We start from the raw sequence: 22544 nt of genomic DNA, 5'->3' as shown, positions 1-22544 counted from the left end.
TAAATCTTCCCTATCAGGTCTATCGTCCAACCCTTAAATGGCCAAGGTTTGATAATAGGGGCCATCTCTCGCACTGGCGCTCTTTGTATTGGACCATGCTTTTGGCATGCTAGACAACTCTTTGCATACTGAACGCATGATTCTCCCATCTTTGGCCAAAAATATCCATTCCTAATAATTAACCATCTCATCTTTTGGCCAGCTTGGTGAGCTCCACATATCCCTTCGTGCACTTCAGCCATGATCGTCCTAACTTCTTGCAAACTTACACATTTTAGCAATATACCATCAGAGCGTTTCTTAAACAACTCTTCATCTATCAGTGCATAGTTTAACAAACGCAACTTCATTTTTCTACTATCTCCTTTATTAGGTTCTTTAAGGAACTCCTTAATCTCTGCCCTCCAATCTATTGCATCTCCATCTTGTATGCAATGAATTTCAATCGTTCTCGCCCTTCTCTGGATCACGGGCAATATTGTTCCATACTCACAAGTGGATTTTCAATTTAAAACCTTCGAGTACCCTGAGGCCGTCTGGGCCAATTCGTTTGCTACGTCATTATATATCATATTAACATATTGAAGCTCTATTTGGTCGAATTCTTCCAACAACTCTTGGGCGATTTCATATTGACTTATAATGGAATCACTTTGGCATTTAAAATCACCAATCAACTGGTGAATTACCAATTGAGAATCGCCTCTAACGATCACATTCTTTATCCCCATATCTATCATTAATTCTAGGCCCACGATTAAGGCTTCGTATTCGGCCTGATTGTCGGTGCACATTCTGTCCAAAGTGAATGCGAACTTGTAACAAATTCTTAAAGGATTTATCAATGCTACCCCTACTCCTACACTTTTTGAGGTTTTCGATCCATCGAAATATAAAACCCAAGGTTTTAATTCGAAGGAATTAATTTCTAACTCAATTTCTTCAGGCATATCAAGGCATGGATGATCGGCCAGAAAATTAGCCAAAGCCTGATTTTTGACTGCCTTTTGGGGTATGTATTGTACTTCGAATTCTAATAAGGCTAATGTCCAAAGGCCTACCCTTTGGTGCAAAATAGGGCGAGAGAACATATACTTAACCAAATTTACTTTAGAAATTAAATAAACGGTTACGGGCCGTAAATAAGCCTTTAATTTTGTACATGTGAAATACAATGCAAGACATAATTTTTCAATGGCAGAATAATTACATTCACATTTTGTTAACCGTCTACTCAAGTAGTAAATCACCCTTTCTTCACCAAATTGGTTTTCCTGCTCGACCATTCTAGCTATTGATTTTTCTTCAGCCGATACATACACTTTCATTGGCCGTCCTTAGATTGGTGACACCAACACTGGTGGACTTGATAAATATGTCTTTAGGCTTTCAAAAGCCTTTTGATGCTCTTCTTTCCAGACGAATTCGTCCTGATTTTTCAACTTTAAAAGCGACGAAAAAGCTTTAGTTCGCCCTGCACAATTAGAAATAAAGCGTCTTAAAAAGTTTACTTGGCCTAGAAACCTTTGCAATTCTTTTTTGTTGTTAGGTGGTTTGGCCTCTAAAATGGTCTTCGCTTTATTTTTATCAAGTTCAATCCCCCTTTTATGTACTAAGAAACCAAGAAAATTCTCTGCATTAACACCAAATGCACATTTCAAGTGATTCAACTTTAGTTTATATTACTTCATTCACTCAAATGAACATCTTAATTGTTCAAAATGGTCATCTTTTTTAAGGGATTTGACCACTATATCATCTACATACACTTTAACAAGCTTGCCTATCATATCATGAAAGATCAAATTCATTGCCCTTTGATAAGTTGCTCCTGCATTTTTCAGGCCGAAAGACATAACTACCCATTCAAAACATCCTAGAGACCCGGGGCATCTAAAGGCAGTTTTGTATATATCTTCCTCAGCTATGTGAATTTGATTGTATCCTGAATTCCCATCCATGAAGGAATACATTACATGTCCGGCAGTCGAGTCTACTAAAGAATCTACCGTGGGCATTGGATATTCATCTTTAGGTGTGACTATGTTTAGATTCCTAAAGTCTATGCACACCCTTAGTTTACCATTCTTTTTTAATACCGACATGATATTGGACAACCATTCAATATATCTGGCCGTTCTAATAAAACCTGCTTTTAATAATCGCACTATCTCTTCCTTAATTTCAGGGAGTACATTAGGAGCGAAACGCCTAGGAGGTTGCCTATGAGGTTTAAAATTAGGCTTGGTTGATAATCTATGTTCCACCAAACCTCTATCTAAACTAGGCATATGTTCATATTCCCAAACAAAATAATCTTTGTACTCCTTTAATAAAGCGATTAATTTATTATTAACCTCTTGATTGAGCATTTAGCTGATGAACGTTGGGCGATCTTCTTCTTCATTGTCAATATTCACTTTAATCAGGGGGTCTTGTGTTGAGCATATTCAGATTTGGTGATCCTTATCACTTAGTCGTCCAGATCCCTTGTAGGCACTTCTTCTTCTAAACAATCCACCTTGTTGACTTCTCGGCCAATACTTTGTTCCAACTCAAACACTGCCAATTTGTCTCTTAATGCTTTCAAGGCTACTGCTTCTTTCGTCTTGTCCTCGCATTCTTTATTGAAAGCCATTAATTTGGCTTTGAAGGCCTGAATATCGGCCATCTGTCTTTGTTGCTTACAACTCATTTAAAACTCCTTGATTATTCTTTTGCCAATTACTGGCTCCTCCAGGGCCACTATGTTTGGCCTCATCTGACTGAACATTTCAGTGAGTGCATTCATCGAAAACAGCTCTTCACTCTGCGCGATGATTTGAGTTTCTTCTCCATCCTGGATTACTCTAACAGGTCCATAATTTCCTTCGTACATGAACTTTTCCAGTGAGTTTGCTTCTGCGACAAAAGGCCTATGATCGGCCTGCACAACCTCTGCTTCGCCCTTATCATTCCAAAAAACTAGGCATTGATGGAGTGAGGAAGGTATACAGCGACTTCTGTGTATCCAATCTCTTCCTAATAACACATTGTAACTAGTGGGACCATCTATTACAAAGAAGACTGTGGTCCTAGTAGTTGTTCCTATAATTATGTCCAATGGCATAACCCCTTTAGCTGAAGTTGCTCCTCCATTGAAACTTGTCAGGATGACTTCCGTTGGGATCATATTATCTTCTGTCTTTGCAAATTTCCTCATCATCCTAGATGGAATGGTGTTTATAGCTGCTCCATTATCGACAAGCACTTTTGCCACAGGTATGCCATTAACTAGAGCTTTAACGTACAATGGCCTCAAGTGTTTGGTCAATTTCATGGCCGGTCGTTTAAAAATAACTTTTTCGACAGCACTTATTTCCACTTCCTGCTTGTCCTCCGTCGAGTTACCCTTTTGTAATAAGTCAACATGCAGCATATCGCACTGAGCCTCTGTCTCCTGAATTTCCTTTTTACTGTTTTCTAATGCTTCTTCTTCAGTTACCCAACCTGTGGAAGGAGGCATTATTCTTGGAGGTGATACATACTTTTCAGAGCGAGACACTCTCTTCTTTCTTTTGGGCGTCCTGTACAGCACGTAAAAATAAAAAAAAGTCCAGACGGTTCTCCCAATAAATCTACTTCACGAACTTTCTCTCGATGTAATTGCTTCAACAGAGTATTGTACAATACTCCTCTTCTTCTTCTTTTCGCTTCCAAATCGATTTCCTCCTCGATGTCTGTCATACAATCATCTTCTTCACTATTGTAGGCCTCTCAAGAAGTTTGGCCTTCTTCATATTCCAACATGCATGCTTTCTCTTCATTATCCTCATTTTCTTCTTCTCCTTTCTCTTTATTCTTGAACTCATTGGCTAGTAAATAGTTATTAGCCACAACAGGAGGTAACGTACCAAATTGGATAGTAAGGGGATGATCTGGATCTTCTCCATCTCCTCTGTCTCTCTTAAACTTCAACCTCCCAGAAGAAGTCTCTGGCAATTCTTCCATAGGTTTGCCTGTTCCAGTCTCTTCACTGTCTTTGAGATCATTTTGATTGGTTGCATCGAGTAATCTAGGTGCCTTTGGACGTAGCATTCCCTGTTGTTGCCTCATCATTCGCCCATAGTTCCGTTGAAAACGCCTTTGTTGGGTTCTAGTCATCTCATTGAAAGGTATCGTCCTTTCAGCCTTATACTGGAACGAATGCCATACATTTGGTTGGAGAGGTTGCGGTCTGAATGTTCTTCCATTATTTACTGGCCTGAACTGCCTCTGAAAAGGGGGTCCCCTATAGAATGATGTACCCTGCCCTCTACCAGGCTGAGTGTTTGGGAAAAAGCTAGGGCGATGGTGATGCTACCATATCCCTGGTTTCTTTGCATTTGCACTCACTTCTTTTTTGCACCTTGCACATAGGACGTCTTCGTCCTTTTTGGGCTCCTTTCCTTTGATACGTTCAAAGACACTGGGATGTGGTCCAGCTTCTTCTTCTTCTCCATCATCTATAACCAACTTGAATTTTGGCAACTTGTTTCTGAAACCAGACATCACCATGTTCACTCCAAGTGGCTGTGGAAAAGGATTTTCATCTAATGCCATCTTCCTCCTATCTTCGAACGTAATTTGTCCTTTTTCAATGGCATCCTGTAACACATAGCGAAGAACCAAATAATTGTTAGTCAAATGTGACCATGCATTATGCCACTTACAATATTTTTTACCCTTAATTTGTTCAGGGCTTGGCAATTTATGCTTATCGCTCAGCTTTATCTGCTTATTCTTATATAATTTATCAAATATAAGGTCAGCTTTGATTACATCGAACGAGAACATTCTAGCCTTTATGTTTTCGTCTTTTATAGGCTCATTTTTGCCTGACGGTCTAGGTTTAGCCATTATAGGACAAGTATATGTGTCTCCTTTAACTAATTTGACCAAACACATTTCGGTTTGATCGTAATATTCGTCGTTAATGGTATGAACATCAAAATTTGGGTCTCTATAATAAGTCCCTTTGCTGGAATTTTTCATTTGTTCTTCCTCTCTTATTAATCGTTCATACCTAATAACGTTCGCGCTCAATTGGAAAAGATCGGAAAATTCCTTGTTTTGTAACTTCTTCTTCAAATCAAAGCTTAGACAACCTTGAGCGATTTTGACAAACTTCTTTTCGGGCAAAGGTACAAAACATTTACTTCTTACTGTTTTGAACCTTTGAAGGAAACATTCTGCCCATTCGTTTGGCATTTGACGTAGATTCACCAAATCGGTCAAAGTAACTTCCGACTCAGTCTTATAAAACTGAGCATGGAACAATTGCTCCAATTGTTACCATGTTTGAACAGAATTTGCTGACAAATTGATGAACCAGGAGAAGGCTACTCCTGTTAATGAACTAGGGAATAGCCTCATTTTATGGTAATCAGTTACGTCACCACTTTGCAGTGTGAATCGCCCTATGTGTTCTAGAGTAGACACCTCTCCTAAACCGGTAAACAGTGAGAATTCTGGCACTTATACCCTCTAGGTCATGGATATGCTTGGTCTACCCAATCAGGATATGGCTTTGTGTAAGTCGGCCTAATGATAGGTTGTACTCCGAAAGCCATCTGGTCCTTTATGATTTCCATAATCTGATTCCTCAACATGACATTGGGGGTCATATGGAATCCCTACAGGTTGGTTGACCGGTTGATTTGCTTGAGGCCTGATGTTTGGTCCTTGATTGAGAACAAAGTTACCATGATTTAGGCAATTGTTACTATTAGCCTGAACATTTATTCCCTCATTAACACGTGGGGTATTATGTCCATTATTTAGGACATTATCTCTTACATTTGGATACCCCCGAAGTTAGATGTACCAATGCCACTATTCTGATTTGGTATTGCACCACCCCCTTGGTTTGAAGTAGAGGAATCAAAAGGTGGTTCTACCCCTTGATTTAAACTTAGGACTGGGGGATTATATCCCACAATTGTCCTAGTTTGAAAGTGGTTTGTAAGAAGCACAACTGGCTGACAAATTTGGCCTACCAACTTATTCATTATTTCGTTCAAAGTATTCAGTTGTTTGGACATGTTGTCGTAATGTGCATTCCCATTCTGGGTAAATCTTTCCATATTATGAATACTTCGTAGATTTACCTGTTCAACGATATCTTGTGTGAGTTCTCCGAGTAATGCACGCATGATTCGAGGACTCAACTCTATCATTGGTTCGTAGCGATTGTGATTGCTCTGATCCTGTCCATCTGTTCGTGGAGAGCTATGCTGCTCCTTATATTGCTCGATCACAGACTGGACTCCTCCCTGGCTTGCTGTTTTCTTATCGGATTTCTGTGGCATATTGTTTCACCTTTTGTATCTTCAACACCAAACACCAATGTCCCACTGGACGTGCCAAATTATTTCGCGCGGGTAGTATCTAACAAGTAAAAAAGGAGTCAGACGATTGTATAAGGGACAAACCTCTTGAGACAAAGTCCCAAAAATGGGTGTTTTATTGGCAATGACTTTACAATTGGAATTTAAACAGAAATGCTTTCAAGGGGCGCAAGCACACGAGTACTGAAAAGAAATATTTTAAGTCTAAACTAAGAAATTGAAATTACATGTTCTCTGTTTGAGAGTGTTTGATTCGGATTTTTTTGCTCTATATCTTTTCTTTCTTTTATATTCCTTTGATACTCTCTTTGTGATCAACTGCTTAGAAACCGCTTAATTGCTTTATAACTGCCCACTTTCTTCATGGTGGCCAACTTATCGTGGAACTGCCGTCTTTAACTGCTGCCATTACTCTTTGTCATTCAACCATCCTCAACTGAACATCCTTGAATCGTGGAACGTGATAAGATTACCCAATAACTGCTTCAATAATTGCACTTTTGGATAACCATAACATCTCATGTTTGCTAAGATCCTGGGCGATTCGAAAGTTTGGGCGAGAACAGGGTCATAACTCTGGGCGACTGCAAGGCGCTTCATTCGCTCAGATCCTGGGCGTCTTGTAAGTTTGGGCAATGATGTTACCGTGTTTGTGGGCTTCCACTGCATTCATTAATAATCCTATCTGGGTCTTTATCCTGAATTGTCTAGTTGGGCTTCATTCTTTGGGCTATTTGAATTGGGTTGCACTTTTAGCATGTCAACTAGATTGAAATATGGTATATGATATGTAATATGTTTTGTCTAAAATTGTTTTCAATTGGTAATGGATTGAAGGATCAAGAAGGCTACAAAATATGAGTTCTATGGTTGTCTTGGTACACATACAAAATTAATATTTAGAATTGAGGAAGAATGGTAGTTCAATAGCGCCAGATCTATGGTTATATAAGCTGCTGACATTTCCTATGGCGTCACCACTACAGTTTGGGTGTTTTGAATTGTTTGAATACTATTTACTCATCCTAGTATGTCATATTATAATTCTTGCTCTAGCAATCTTTTTCACGTGGTGGTCCAATGCATCTGCCTTCATCAATAAGTATGCTTTCTTATTAGTGTGTAAAATCACTTGTATATCTCCTCTTAGTTGCTATCTATGTTTGGTGATATGGTTTGTGCGAATGTATGAAATAAGTACAAACTAATAAACAAAGGAAGCAAATGGATTTGAACAAAAAAAAATAAAAAATAATAAAAATAAAAAGACCAACAGCCCTTTTTGTGCATCTACTATGTATCTATTTTCTGTTTGTTACTGTTTGTGCATATATAATTGGAGAAAAGAGTGAATTTCATCAATGGTCACTAAATTATCCCAATCGAGTCACTTTAAGAATCTTCCCAGTCATAGGACAATATATGGTACATAAACAAAAATGGTACTAATTAGTCCCTGTTTTCTTTATACCTTCCTTATTGCCAATTTTACCACAATATATGTTTGAGAATTTAGTTGTTTAAGGTTGTAATTGTAATGGAGAATTGGTTCTACCTTTTAGTTTGTTTCATTCATTTCTTTCATATTCAACAAAATGATATGATTTCTTGATCTTTAATTTGTGATTTAGTTGATCAAGGTGATTATTCTTTAGCGTTATGAATAATATTTTGCAAATGCATTTAAAGAAGACTTTGTTACGATATTGGATTATAGAAGTCATGAAAGTGTGAAGTTGATAAACATGTGCATCAATCATCTCCTCGCAATGTTTAATCCTATTGAATGAGATAAATGGTAAGATCATATACTCACTCAATTCAGGTTGGATATCCTTGAAATGTGGGGTATTAAACTATTCAATAAGGTTTTGTTGTCTTTGGTCAATGTTTGAAAAGAAGCTAGATGAATATCAAAATGTCATACTTTTATTTAAATCTATTTAAGTTATTCTTATTTATTGTGACGCTAATACTTTGTGAAAGTGTTTAAAAGTATTTGCAGACATGGGAAAATTTCAAAGAAACTCCACAATAATGGATATCTTTGGAATATGAAGGTGTTTAATATTACACCCTATCCTAGTTGTAAACTAACTCTTGAATAGTGCTAGAAATGAATTTGAAGATTACAGGTGAAATATAAGAGTTTAATGGATGCATCTCCCCAAACATATAACTAGAAGCCAATATGAGACCATGACATTATTTTATTATAATTATATATGTAATATTGACATTTTAGAAAATTCTTAGGTTACTTTGCAGATATGTAGATGGGCAGGTGAAGAGAAAAGTTTTGCAAATTAATGGTACCAATTTATTGTCTAAGAGGGACATGAATATATGTAGTCCGAGATGGACATACATAAATCATCGAGGGGGATGAGTTTAAGCCCATAAGGGAGTCACCTCCGAGAATAACCTAACATTTGTGATTGGAGATCCCATGAAGAAGGTTCAATGTGGTAGAAACAACTCGTACTGCGTTACTTGTAATAGTACTACTTATTTGTGCTCATCCCTATGGTGATAGTGCTAATAATAATGTGATGTTAGGAAAAATTTAACCTTGAATAAGTACCGAAGTGAGAATTCTCGCGAGATGTGGGTCACACACACTCTTAGAGGACTCGCCTATGTAAGAGTTGTCATGAGGCCGTGGCTATGGAATTTGGCTATTCCTTATAGACTCTTACGAGAATCAAGATTAGAGCGCATGGCCATTAATAGCACTACCCACTATGAACTGAGCCTAAATCGATACTGCGTGTGGAACAATTGAAGTTAGACTAAAGGGACCTAATTCAAGGCTTAGTCCATTATATATATATGTATGTATGTATGTATGTATATATTTGTAATATTTAAATCTTCTTCAATAAAATAGTTCATTTTTCATTTCCTTTTTGTCTTCCTTCTCTCCCTATTACTCTTGGGCCTTTATGGTATCAGAGCCATAGGAGAGTATTGTGAGATTAATTAAATTTTACACTTTAGGCACCATTCTATAGGAAAAATTGGTTTGAGTTCCTGGATGTCTACTGAATAGACGTTGGTCAGCCCGTTGTTGCCAGGGTAGGCGTGTTGGGTGGTCCCGTTTTAGGCTTGGTAAGAACCAATCTATCTTATTTTAAGGTTTTTTTTTGTGTTTAGTTTATTTTAATTTCATTTTATTCAATTATGTCTTCAGTTTCAAATTGGCTAAGGAGATCTAGGTCTAGAAATAGACAAAGTTCAAATGAAAATAGAACTCAGATCTTTCAAAATGAAGAAGAAATTGATCATACATCAACATCATCTGCATCAAATGATTTTAATTCAAATGAACTTCAAATTGCACAAATTGAACAACGTCTTCAAAATTGGACTATTCCAAAGATAGATAAACATTCTATCTATGAAATAGGAAAATTTGATTTTACTCAAAATTATGTTATTAAAACATTTGAACAAACTATTTCAATTAATAGTTCAAATGCATAGATCAATTTGTTTTCAAAAGATTCTATTGAATCTCATAAGAAAAAATTCAAATATCTTCATGTGGGATTAGTTCAAATTGCTGTTAAACCTTTGTTCAGATTAGGTTTAGATATTCCAATTTTACTTACTCTTAGAGATAAGAGACATCTCAAATTCGAAAATTCATTACTTTCACTTCTAGAATCAAATCTAGAAAGTGGCTCAATAGTTTCAAATTGTTATCCAAATTTTTCAATCAAACTAACAGATGGAGCAATTTTAAATTCTCTCAATCTTCATATTCAGACTAAAAACCTTGAGTTTGATAGTCGTTCAAATGCCTTTGCTGTAATATATAGAATATATTGCAAGCTTATGAATACTCAACTCAATATTGGCGCTCATCATTCTTCACCAAGAGAAGAAAGTCTTTTGGTAGAAGTCAATCCTTTTCATTCCAATGTTGAAATTCCTAAACGTATTCCTTGGAATCTTCAATCAAGAGGACTTGAATGGAATTTTGAAAGCAATTAACCTCCTGCACCTGCTCAAATTCTTACTATTCCAAACGAGATTTTAACTTTTTCTGATGGAAAAGCTAAAATAATTTTCAAAGGATCTTCATCTAGAATTCAAAGGTCTTTTCGTCAAGATCATCTAAATCTGATGAAAAACCTAGAAATTCTTTTCAATCCACAAGAAATTCTGCTTCATCTTTTAAAGGAGTTGATTTTACTCCTAATATTCCAAATCATTTTTATCAACCTAAAGAAAAAGAAGAAGAAATTGAGCAACCAGAATCTCCTACTTTTTCTGATATGGTTCCCCCTTCAAATCAAGATCTCGATCATCAATGTAATGTTATTTCTTCTGAAATTGATAGAAGAAGAGAATTCAAGAATGATCAAGATATTTTTGTTAAAAATTTTCGAAGACTTTTCAGAGAAAGTTTTTCATCAAAAGAGAAAGAAAAATTTTGGGAAGATTATTTTGAATCTTCTACAGATTTAAGTTTTTATGATTGGATTCAAATAAAAATTTTTGGTAAAAAACCAAAAAAAACTCAAATCCTTACTACAAAAATTCCTTCAAAATCTTGGAAAACTCCAGAAGGAAATACTTTTCAATCTATTCATCCTCCTATGCAAGAGATAGTTATTTCTCAGGGAAAAACTGAAATACTTGCATCTCTTCTCAAACGTATTCCTAAGGAACGACTTGATGATTCTCAGGTTGTTGCTAAGGATATCAAAAATATTCAATCTCAGAACAGTTTCACAAATATTGTTCTTCAATCTTTGTGCTCTCAACTCAATCGTATTGAATCAAATTCTGAATCAGAAACTTTTACTGCTCAAAAAGATTCTTTTAAAGAATACCGAGATAGTAAAAGTAAAGATAAGAATTTATCCAAACCATCCTCTTCAACAATTTCAAAAAATGATGATTTAATTCCTAGATTTGGAAAATCTCCAACTCTTTTAACAGAAAGTGAAGTTCTTTCAGAACTTGTTTCTCAATTAAAAAATTTTCATGTTTCAAAAAACATCAATACTATTGATGAAATTGAATCTCAATTTATTGATGAAAAATTCGATTCTATCAAAAAACTCAGAAAAACTAATTTTCAAAACATTCCAAAATATTATCCTCGTCCTTCATTTCCAGATCAACTTTTCAAAGAGAAAACCCCTCCTCAAAAATCCTATGATGGTAATTCCGGAGTTGAATGGAACTTAGACGGACTTACTGAATTCCAAATTATCAATCTTATGGGACAAATGACAATTTGTTATAAAACCTTTCTTGCAAAAGGAGCTTCAAGGATTGAAGCTACTAATTATATAGTTCTTGGATTCACAGGACAGCTTGGTCAATGGTGAGATAATTATCTCTCAACTATTGAGAAAAATATTATCTTTTCCTTTGTCAAGCGTGATGAAAATAACAGTATCATTTACAATGAAAATGGAGAAGAAATTAATGATAGTTTTACCATTCTTGGTTTAACTATTATCAAACATTTCATTGGACCTCCATAAAATTTAATGCAATTACAAAATGATATTCTTATGAATTTAAGATGTCCAAAATTACAAGATTTTCGATGGTATAAAGATATGTTTTTATCTCGTATCATGTCAAGAGAAGATTGTCAACAATCTTTTTGAAAAGAAAAATTCATTTTAAGACTTCCAAAACTCTTTGCTAAAAAAGTAAAGAATCCAATTTTCAAAGAATTTGATGACCTTCAAATGCTTACTTATGGTGAAATTATTAATTTTATTAATAAAGAAGCCTTAAGTCTGTGTAATGATTTAAAACTTAAAGCTAAATTGAAAACAGAAAATCTCAAACTCGAAATGAGTTAGGATCATTCTGTGAACAATATGGCTTTAAAAAGATTATTCCTCCTCCTTCAAAATCGAAAAAAAAAATTCAAAAAAAAAAGATTTTCAAAGAAAAAAAACCTTTCAAAAATTCCCCTGAAGAATTTTCAAATAAAAAAAGATTTTCAAAAAAGAAACATTTTTCAAAGAAAAAATTTTCAAAAAATAGTTCTAAAATTACTTGTTGGAAATGCAATAAAACAGGTCATTATTCCAATAGAAGTCCTCTCAAAGACAAAATTGGTACTCTTCAAATTGATGAAGATACAAAAAATCAACTTCTTAATCTCATTCAATCTAGTTCTGATAATGAGTCTAACTCAGACTTAGAACAGGCTTTTCTCAAACAAGAAGATTCTGATTATGAATCTACTCAAAATTCTGAATCCAGTTCTTCTTCTAATGTTGATAAAGAAATTTGTGGTTGTAAAATTATAAATGTATTAACTAAAGAAGAAGAGGTTATTCAAGATATTATCGATAGGATTGATAATCCTAAACTCAAAAAGAAATTTTCATCTCTTTTACCCTCTTCATCAAAAGAAAGTTTTGATGATATCAATTTAACAAATATTCTCAGATGTGCTCAAAAGGAACTTTCAAAAAGTTCTAAACCCTTAATTCCTGACCTTCAAGGAGAAATTAAAGATATGAAATCTCAAATTTCCAAACTTGAGGATCAAGTCAAAGATATTTGAATGGAAGTAGTTTGCTTTAAAGCAAAAGACTTAACCAACGAATTCTATTCCAAAAATAAGATCAAGTCAAAATCATCTTCAAAACTTCCCTCTCATCAATCTGAATCATCTTCCTCTGAATTCTCATCTACTTCAAAGTTTCCTCAAACTGAAGAAGAAAAGGTTAACGTTATTAACCGAATTCAACTTCAAAAATGATACTGCAACATGACTATTGTAGTAAACAAAGAATTCAAACTCACAACTCGAGTTTTTATTGATTCAGGAGCTGATCAAAATTGTATCAAAGAAGGTTTGATTCCTACAAAATATTTTGAAAAAACTACTAAGCGTCTTTATGGTGCTAGTGGTAAAAAATTAAATATTAATTACAAAATTTCAAAAGCTCATATTTGCAATTCAAACATTTGTTTCAAAAATGTATTTTATTTAGTGAAAGATTTGGATCAAGATGTTATACTTGATACTCCTTTCATTGTTCAAATTTATCATTTTAAAGTAGATCACAAAGGATAACTACAAAAAATTTTGGAAAGAAAATACATTTTAAATTTTCAAATCCTCCTTCTTATAAAGATGTCAATTCTTTAAAAGAAACTGCAATTTCAAAAATTATTCATAATATTAATCTTAAAAGAAATCATATTCAATTTCTCAAAGAGGAAATTTCATTTCAAAAAACTGAAAAAAGACTTCAAGATTCTTCTATTAAAAATCAAATCACGGATTTACAAAATAAAATTGAACAAGAAATTTGTTCAACAATCCCAAATGCCTTCTGGAATAGAAAGAAACATGTTTCTCTTCCTTACAATTTTGATTTTTATGAATCAAATATTCCTACAAAATCTCATTCTATTCAAATGAAAAAATAATTACTTGATTTTTGTATCAAAGAAATCAATGATTTACTTGAAAAAATGTTTAATTCGTCCAAGTAAATCTAAATGGAGCTGTTCAGCGTTTTACGTCAATAATTCTGCAGAAATTGAACGAGGAGTTCCTCGTCTTGTTATCAATTACAAACCATTCAATAATGCTCTTCAATGGATCCGTTATTCAATTCCTCAAAAGATAGATCTTTTGAATCGTCTTTCAAAAGCTATCATCTTCTCAAAATTTGACATGAAGTCAGGATTCTGACAAGTTCAAATTAAAGAAGAAGATAGATATAAAACTTCTTTCAATGTCCCCTTTGGACAATTTGAATGGAATGTTATGTCATTCGGTCTCAAAAATGCTTCCTCAGAATTTCAAAAAATCATGAATGATATTTTTAATCCTTATTCAAATTTTATTATTGTTTACATCGATGATATTCTTATTTTTTCACAAAATTTAGAACAACATTTCAAGCATATTTATACATTCATACATATTATCAAGAAAAATGGTTTAGCAGTTTCTGTTAAAAAGATTGTTTTATTTCAAACAATAATTAGATTTCTTGGTCATATTATTCAAATTTCTACAATTACACCAATTCAAAGAAGTCTTGATTTCACTGATAAATTCTCAGATGAAATCATTGAAAAAATAAGTTTGCAACGCTTTTTAGGCTGTGTCAATTATGTGGCCGATTTTATCAAAGATAAACGACAAGTCTGTCTCCCATTATTCAAAATGACTATATGGACCCAGCTTTCTTGATGATTTTAGGAATTTTAGGGTCTATAGATCAAGAGAAATTCTCCTTAATCTTTGCCATGATCAATTTCAAAGATGTCGAATTTGTCAAGATATCAATCAGATTTGTGGACAGCATCAATCACTACTTTAATAAAGAAAAGTCCTCTTTATTAAAGGGAGTCAAAAGTGGGAAAAGTTTTCAAAAGGTGGCTCATCTTTCATATATATATATTGTTGGAAAATAAGTTATAAAACTTTCAATTGAATATTAAAAATTCAGTTTTTATTTTAATTTCAAGTTTTCAATTTCGATTTCAATTTTATAATTTTCAATTTTTGTTTTAATTTTTGATTCAATACAAAAATTTAATCCCATTATTATATTTGTAACTTATGTTGAATTTGATTAATTTTCATTATTAGATGGTTGAATTTTTCTACTATAAAAAGGGGGTGAATTTCACATTCTTTGACACACAACAAATCAAACACAATAGATATTCTCTAGTCTTTTCATACTACTTTCTAGTCATTTCATCTTCTTCTATAAACTTAGTCAATTGATAAAGGCTAGTTCTTTCTCTTCCTATGGTCGTGGCCATAAAAGGAGAGCCACATGGATTTTATTTTGGAGCCGTATAGTGTCGAAAGAACCGCAAGAAGGGGAGGCCACACGACTTTAGGACAGCGTTTTCGACGTAACTCTCAATGCTTGCTTTCTTTTTAACCCTCTTCTTACATTTATATTATTTTGATTCATGTTTATGTTATTTAATTGAATTTTGTTATTTATAATTTTTAGTTGGCATGTTTATTTACACACAAATCACCCAATTTTCCCAACTTGTTGATTAAGTGTCTGAGGTTAGATAATTTGATGGATATAGAATAATCCATCGTATTGTAATTGGACTACATGCCATAGCACATATATTTGGGATTTTGAGATATTAACAACCTCTAATAGAGTTCTTTGCTTGCGGAGGAAAGGTTTTGGAGGGTTGAGACACGTAATATTGCAGTGGATTAAAGTCTGTGTTTATAGAACAATTTGGCCCGATACCAAACTGGCTGGTATGAAATTTCTACGTTACCACATATTCGTCAAAATCTCGCAAGCCTACAGGTTCGTTGTATAAGGAATAATCGTGATGAGAGAATTATCGTCCCACAGGGAATAAGAATTAACTCTAGTATATTTTATATATTTAAATTCGTGTTTGTAGCCGAAAGATGATTGATGAATAACTAACTAATTTTTATAACTAAACTTATGAAATCAATGAAAATTGGTTTAAGAAAATCAAATGTGTGAACGTATTGAATTTTCGACGCCACTGATCAATTCTTAGTTCTAATTCTCAAACAATAATAATTATCTCAATTCATGCAGTTGTGACGATCGATAATTTCACTATTATTTATTATTCTTTCCCAAGATATAATAAACCTATAATTACCACGAGACGATCATATTTCTAGTCCGAATTCATATGAAAAACATGCATTGACATTTAGAATTATCACATATGATCGCACACGCCACAAATATTATTTCTAATATTTATTGTCCGTGTATCCAAATAATAGTGTTCTACCTACCGTGAGTTTTCCAACACTATGAATAAGCAACTTATTGTTTTAATGGTGTGCAAACATTAAATCAATATAAATAGGCATATTAATGGAATCACAATGCAAGAATTAACATAAAAAACTTAGGTCTCGAATTAAAATTAAGAATTAAACAATTTTGCCATCCATCCAATACATGAATGAATTAGCCTAACATATTATTGGAATCAAACAAATAAATTTTAAATGACATCACCAAGTAATTGATGAAACGTGATTAACTCCAATTATAATCCAGTAAGTCGTGTCTTCCTTGCGGTTGCCGTCTTCATATTTGCCGTAATGTTTGACTACAATTTATCCTTAAAGTTGCTGCCCAATAGCCGGCCACTAATTTGTGTGTATGTCTCCCTATAAATTCCAGCAAGAAGATCAGCCGCCAATCCCCCACTTTTCTTTTAGTTGGCTGCCGTCTTCCAATGGTTTTTGTCTCCAATTCTCCCCGGTTTCCTGCCGTCCTTTTTTTTTTTTTTCCAAACCAGAAGAACTCCAAGCAGCTCTCTCCCTTTTTAGGTTAATCTCTGCCGTGTATATGTATTCCTATCAATCCCACATGCAAGCCCTTTTTAGTCCAATTAAGTCTTCCTTCACTTATTCAATTTGGTGAATACTAAAAGTCTACTTTCAAGCTTAGTTAATTGGAATTTATCTTTCAAGGGTTCATTCCATTATAATTAATGCAACTTAGTTCTTTTCTTCATTATTCCATCACTTTTGATCCTCCAACTTTTATTCAAGTGAGATTGGTCCACACACTTTTATTTTATTGCCAATTGATCCTTTTTCTTTTCCAATTACTTCAAAACGGGTTAAACACTGAAACAAACAAAAATTAACTCAAAGTAAATAAAATTCAATAATTTAATGGCATAAAAAGTTTAATAATGTGGTCTAAATAAGTGCAAACAGTGCACTTATCACCACATCTGCTTTGGCAGCCAGGTTTGACATTGTTGGTAGCAAAGCATAAAAAATAACAATGTCTTTCTTTGCAATTTACAGTTTCAAAATGATTAGTCTACAAAAATATATTTTCGTTAAAGCATGTTGGAAAACAACTGTAGGGTTGCTATTCAATATATGAAGTATATATTGTACAGACTAAAAATATATCATGCTCTGTCATGTCTCTTGGTTTATACTGAAAAAATTATGACAATAATGTGTATTTTTATCAAAAAAAGGAAAATAAAAAGAAAGAAAGAAAGAATTGGTAGAATGTAATTAACATTTAGTTATCAAATTTGCACTGAGAACCAGATTGAAATCGGGGTTCTCTGTAGAAGATCCCAAAACCGACACGTTCCTGAAAATTTCGCTGCTATGTACATATACATACGTGTATAAATTTGTATGTTCACCGTATTGACTATAAAAATTATGAAAATAAATTCATATAACCATATTGTTGATTCAAATAAAATGAATTTGTGGAATTCTCTCTTTCCATTTGAATTTTTAGATGAGATTGTTGACATGGTATTAGATTAAGGTAGAAGATCTTAGTTCATTAATCACGTCGCCATCAACTTATTAAAATTTGTGTGTTGGACATTTGATAGAAAAAATAAATTCACTACAAAAAAGTACGGTATCACCTGTGGAAAATGGCATGAGTTCCTTTGGTAAATCCACTACTGATAGTCTAGTCGCTAATTTACCTACGAACAGAGAATAGGTCGATAATTACCAACTAATTAACAATCAATTTTTCTATAGTAATTACCAACTGATTGATTCAACAATAATATTGAAAATAATTTTGAACATCACGAATTACGCCCCCATTTTTTCAAATGAAAATGGGAGGAATAATATTTTTTTTTAAAAAAAAAGTGGTTGAAAAAGAGGGAAAAATTTTCGATTTAAATAGGAATAGAATAATGTTATGTAGCCCCAATGCGGTTATAACCCAAGTTTAAGTGGCACTAAATAATAGGTTGAATGAAAGGTAAAATTAAATTATTTATATAATTCCACATGTTATTTAATGTCACATTAATGTAATCTAAACTGTAACCCCAGTAAGATTAAATAACATTACTCATAGGAATAATGCTATATGTCATCAATGATTATACCACTCAACGTGATAAAACAATTGTATTAAATGGTGGTTTAAATTATATGCATGAACATGAGACTATAGGATTTTCATTTAATGTCGTCTAAATGTGACGAGGGTCATCAAGATGACAAATAGAATTCATTTATTAACGGCCCATTTGACATAACTTGTGAGACCCAAAATCTTTTTTGGATCCCAAAAGATTTCATGGAAAAACTTTGGTCTAGAAATTTAAGATGTCAAGGAATAAAGAAATTTATGTTTAACACGATTTCTTACGCGTAGGTTCAATTTACTTATTTTCAATCGATGCTTGACAAGTAATTTGTCGGTGTTGAATAATGATGAATTTGAATTAAACATTTATCTTATCTCATGTTACATTAAACGATTTCGTCAAAATTAAGAGGGGTAGAATGCATAAATACATAATACACAATTGTTACACAATCGATGACTTTGTTGATATATTTGCATATGGAAAAATTACCTAGAAACATATATTTAAAAACTAATTTTCAAAAATAAGGATGATTAGTTTTCATTTTACAAATCAGGTGTTAATTAGATTTAATAATTATAATTAATGAAAATTTAATTAAACCTACATACCCACCACCCATTCTACCCCCATTTCTTTTCCAAATTCAAGCCCCAGATATTTTCCCATCTCTCTCTCTCTCTCTCTCTCTCTCTCTCTCTCTCTCTCTCTCTCTCTCTCTCATCAACCTCTCTACCACCACCCACCCAACCATCTCCCTTTTTCAACGGAGTGAAGTATCATCGACCGCTAATAATATTGAAAGCCGTAGTAAGTTTACAGGTAGTGGTGGTTGTGAGTGAGTGGGTGGTGAAGATGAGCTCACCAGTGGTAGTGGGGAGAAAATTGGTTTTGGTGTTGGATTAGGTGATGAACGAGATGGAACCAGCAGAGCTTTATTAAATTTTTAGTGATGGTGGGTTTTTATCAGAGTTTTTGTGTAACCAGAGTTTTGGGATAGTTGTGGATGTTTTGCAGTGTTGGTGATTTTCTGATCTGTGGTGATTCTGTTGTTGGTGGTCGTGGTATGGTGGTGCATATTTGGTTCGTTGGTGGTGGTGTAGGCTATGATTATTCTATGGGGCTATGATGTTTCTATGACTGGTTGTGACTTGAGATTGACCTAGACAAATAGTCACACTGAATACAATTTTGGTCGCAGTTAATCACACCGAAGACAAAGTTGGTTATGGTTAATCACAGGTCTACGGTGTGTGCAGATTTGTTTGTGATGACCCTATGCGATCAAGTATGTATCTGTTGTGACTGTTTGTGACCGATTTTGTACTGATTCTGATCGGTTGTAACTTGAGATTAACCTGGTCACAGACAGTTACACTGAATACAAATTTGGCCACAGTTAGTTTCATCGAAGACAAAGTTGGTTACAGGCGTCGGAGTGGTCATTTGAGAGTTTGTTGGAGGGATCGCCGAACAGCTGCCAAAGCGGGTGTCGGAGGGATCGTTGGAACAGTTGTCGGAGCGGCTGTTGAAGTGTTCATCGGAGCGATCGCCGGAACGACTGTGGGAGTGGCCACCGGAGTGATCACCGAAGCCCATGGCCATCTCCAGTGGAAAGGTAAAGGGAAGGTGGTGTTGTGGGGTGATACAATGGGGTGGGTGAGGTGGCATGGGTGGAAATAATTAATGTATATTATATTATATTTTAATATTTAATAAATTTATTTACCACCTGATTTTTGAAATATTTTAATGAGTTTGTTATTTATGAAATGTGATATTTAAAATTAGGAGTTATGTTAAGATCCCTTTGTATATTTACTGCAAGTCCAGGGGTGGACCCATTAAGGGCCCATGGGGCCCTTAATTTCTTATATTTACTAAGTAGTCCACATAATTTTTTAGTTTGTGATTTTAAGTTTATTATTCATAATTTTTACATAATTCTGTCTTGTTCTCTCTAAATTATGTTCTCGGATCCACCCTTGTGCACGTCGAACTATACAAGAATGACATTTATTTTTATTCTTGGTCTTCCCCCAAGTCAATCCATTTAATTTCCACAAAGTACAGCACATATAGTCAAAAACATCAATATCATTTTAGGAAATTGCCAAACATTTTTAGGTTGTTTAGACTATAGATACTTTCCTTGAGCTTTCGATTGTTTGATATAGGGAAAATTACAATCAGGTATCAAACCTTTCGTTTAATAGTAGATTTTGTTCAAACCTTTCATTTGTGCTACCGTGAGTATCAAACATTTAAAAAATATGCAGCTGAAGTCTAAAATGACGGTTTCTTTTAGTTTGACTGTTAGTTAATCTAATGAATTGATTTTGACCAATTTTATAAGGGGTAAAATTGTAACATTAAAATAAAATTAAAAAACCAAAAAAAAACAAGAAAAACAAAAAATCAAAATTCATTCACTATTCATCTTCTCATAATTAAATAAAAAACAAAAACCAAACACACCACCCACCACCATCCCCTTCTTCCCCAAACCCTTCATCCCAAAACCACCAGAGGTAATCGTTGGCGCACCGCCACCTTACGTCTACCACCACTCCATCTGGATCATTCAGGCCACCGCTCCTTCTATCAAAATCTCTGACGCACAATATAAATCTTACTCTCAATTTGAACAAGTAAATGGATTGAGCATAAAAGAAGCACTGTGCATTGGTTTATGAATCTGGTGCCTATGATTTCACTTTAACTCAATCTAGACTTGCTTATTGCAATAAAGTTGTTGGGTCTAAATCCGACAAGTCTTTCTCCTCTTCTTCTTCAATAGATAGTGGTGTTAATGGGTTGTTGCTATGATGATGGTGGTGGCCGTGGTGGTGTTAGTGGGTTTTTTATTTTTCTATGGTTCTGGGCTGTAGCAATGACAATGTGTTTCGATCTCTGTCGTTGTGGATAGCTACTGATGTATGGGATTTGGTGGTGATGGCAGTGGGATTGTTTCAATGTGGAGTTGGAATATGATGGATAACATTTGGTAGAGGTGCAGACGAGCAAAATTGTAGACAGAACCCAGATGGATGATGATTTATTACAAATGGACAATGGCGATTAGGGCGGTGGCGGTCAGTGGGATGGATGGCGATTGCCAAGAAGTTGGATAGGTTTTGGTTTTTGAGCTTGGGTATGTGTGGGGTGTGGGGGTGGGTGTAGGAAGGAGAAGATGAACATTGGCTTTTGATTTTTTTTTCATTTTTTAATTTTAATGAAAAGTTACAATTTTACCCCTTAAAAATTGGTTAAAGTCAATTTATTCAGTCAACTAATGGTCAAACTAATAGAAACCGTCATTTTGAACTTGAACTGCATATTTTTTAAAGGTTTGGTACTCACAGTGGTACAAATGAAAGGTTTGGGTAAAGTCTGCTAATAAACAAAAGATTTGGTACCTCGGCTGCAATTTTCCCTTTGATATAATGTAATTGGTTGTTATATGTATATTAACATCTAATAGTCATTTCAACAATGCCTTAAAACTATTTATTTAAATTCAAGATATTAGAGGGGATCATATTTATCTATTTAAATGTAGATTTTAACATGCATCAGATATGCATTCAGATTCTTTCATTTTTATCAAAGGCCAATACAATGATGATTTTTATTAATGAAAAATGATAAAAACATTTTCTCTATAAATTTATATTTTAAATGAACACTCCAATGTACATAAATACATAAGTTATTTCAGTAGCATCTATTTTTTATTTGAGCAAAATACACAAGAAAAAAAAAATCGAAGCATTACCTTGCTTAAGTAATTTTTGTTATTTTATGAGTACCTTCTAGGGTTTAAAATATTGGTTGTTTCAATTTATATTGTTGTTTTTCTTTGGTTATCAAAAATTATTTTGCTTCAAATTAGTCTCTAAACTTTTATTTTGTTTCAGTGTAAGTTATGTTCGCCTCATTGACCAAAAAATAATGCTGTATGTAGCCAACTAAAAATATTTATGTAACATGAAAAATTTATTAGTGCATTATTTTTATCCCTCAAATAAATAAAATTCATAAAGACGTTTTTTTTTTCCTTTTTCTTTTATGTCATAATTACTATTTCTTTTAAAAAAGTGCAGTTGACATTGATAATAATCTATAAAGAGAAAATTGCAGTGGAGGTCCCAAACCTTTCTACTTTATTGCAAAATAAACCTTAACCTTTCATTTTTTGTGGTCACGGTCCCAAACCTTTCACCTTAACTACAGTTGAAGTCCAAATGATAGATTTCATCTAAAATTTCGTTAATCAACTCTAAAATT

The sequence above is a fragment of the Olea europaea genome, chromosome 1, assembly GCF_002742605.1.
Source record: "Olea europaea var. sylvestris chromosome 1, O_europaea_v1, whole genome shotgun sequence".
Lineage (NCBI taxonomy): Eukaryota > Viridiplantae > Streptophyta > Magnoliopsida > Lamiales > Oleaceae > Olea > Olea europaea.
Note: the sequence above shows the minus strand (reverse complement) of the source record.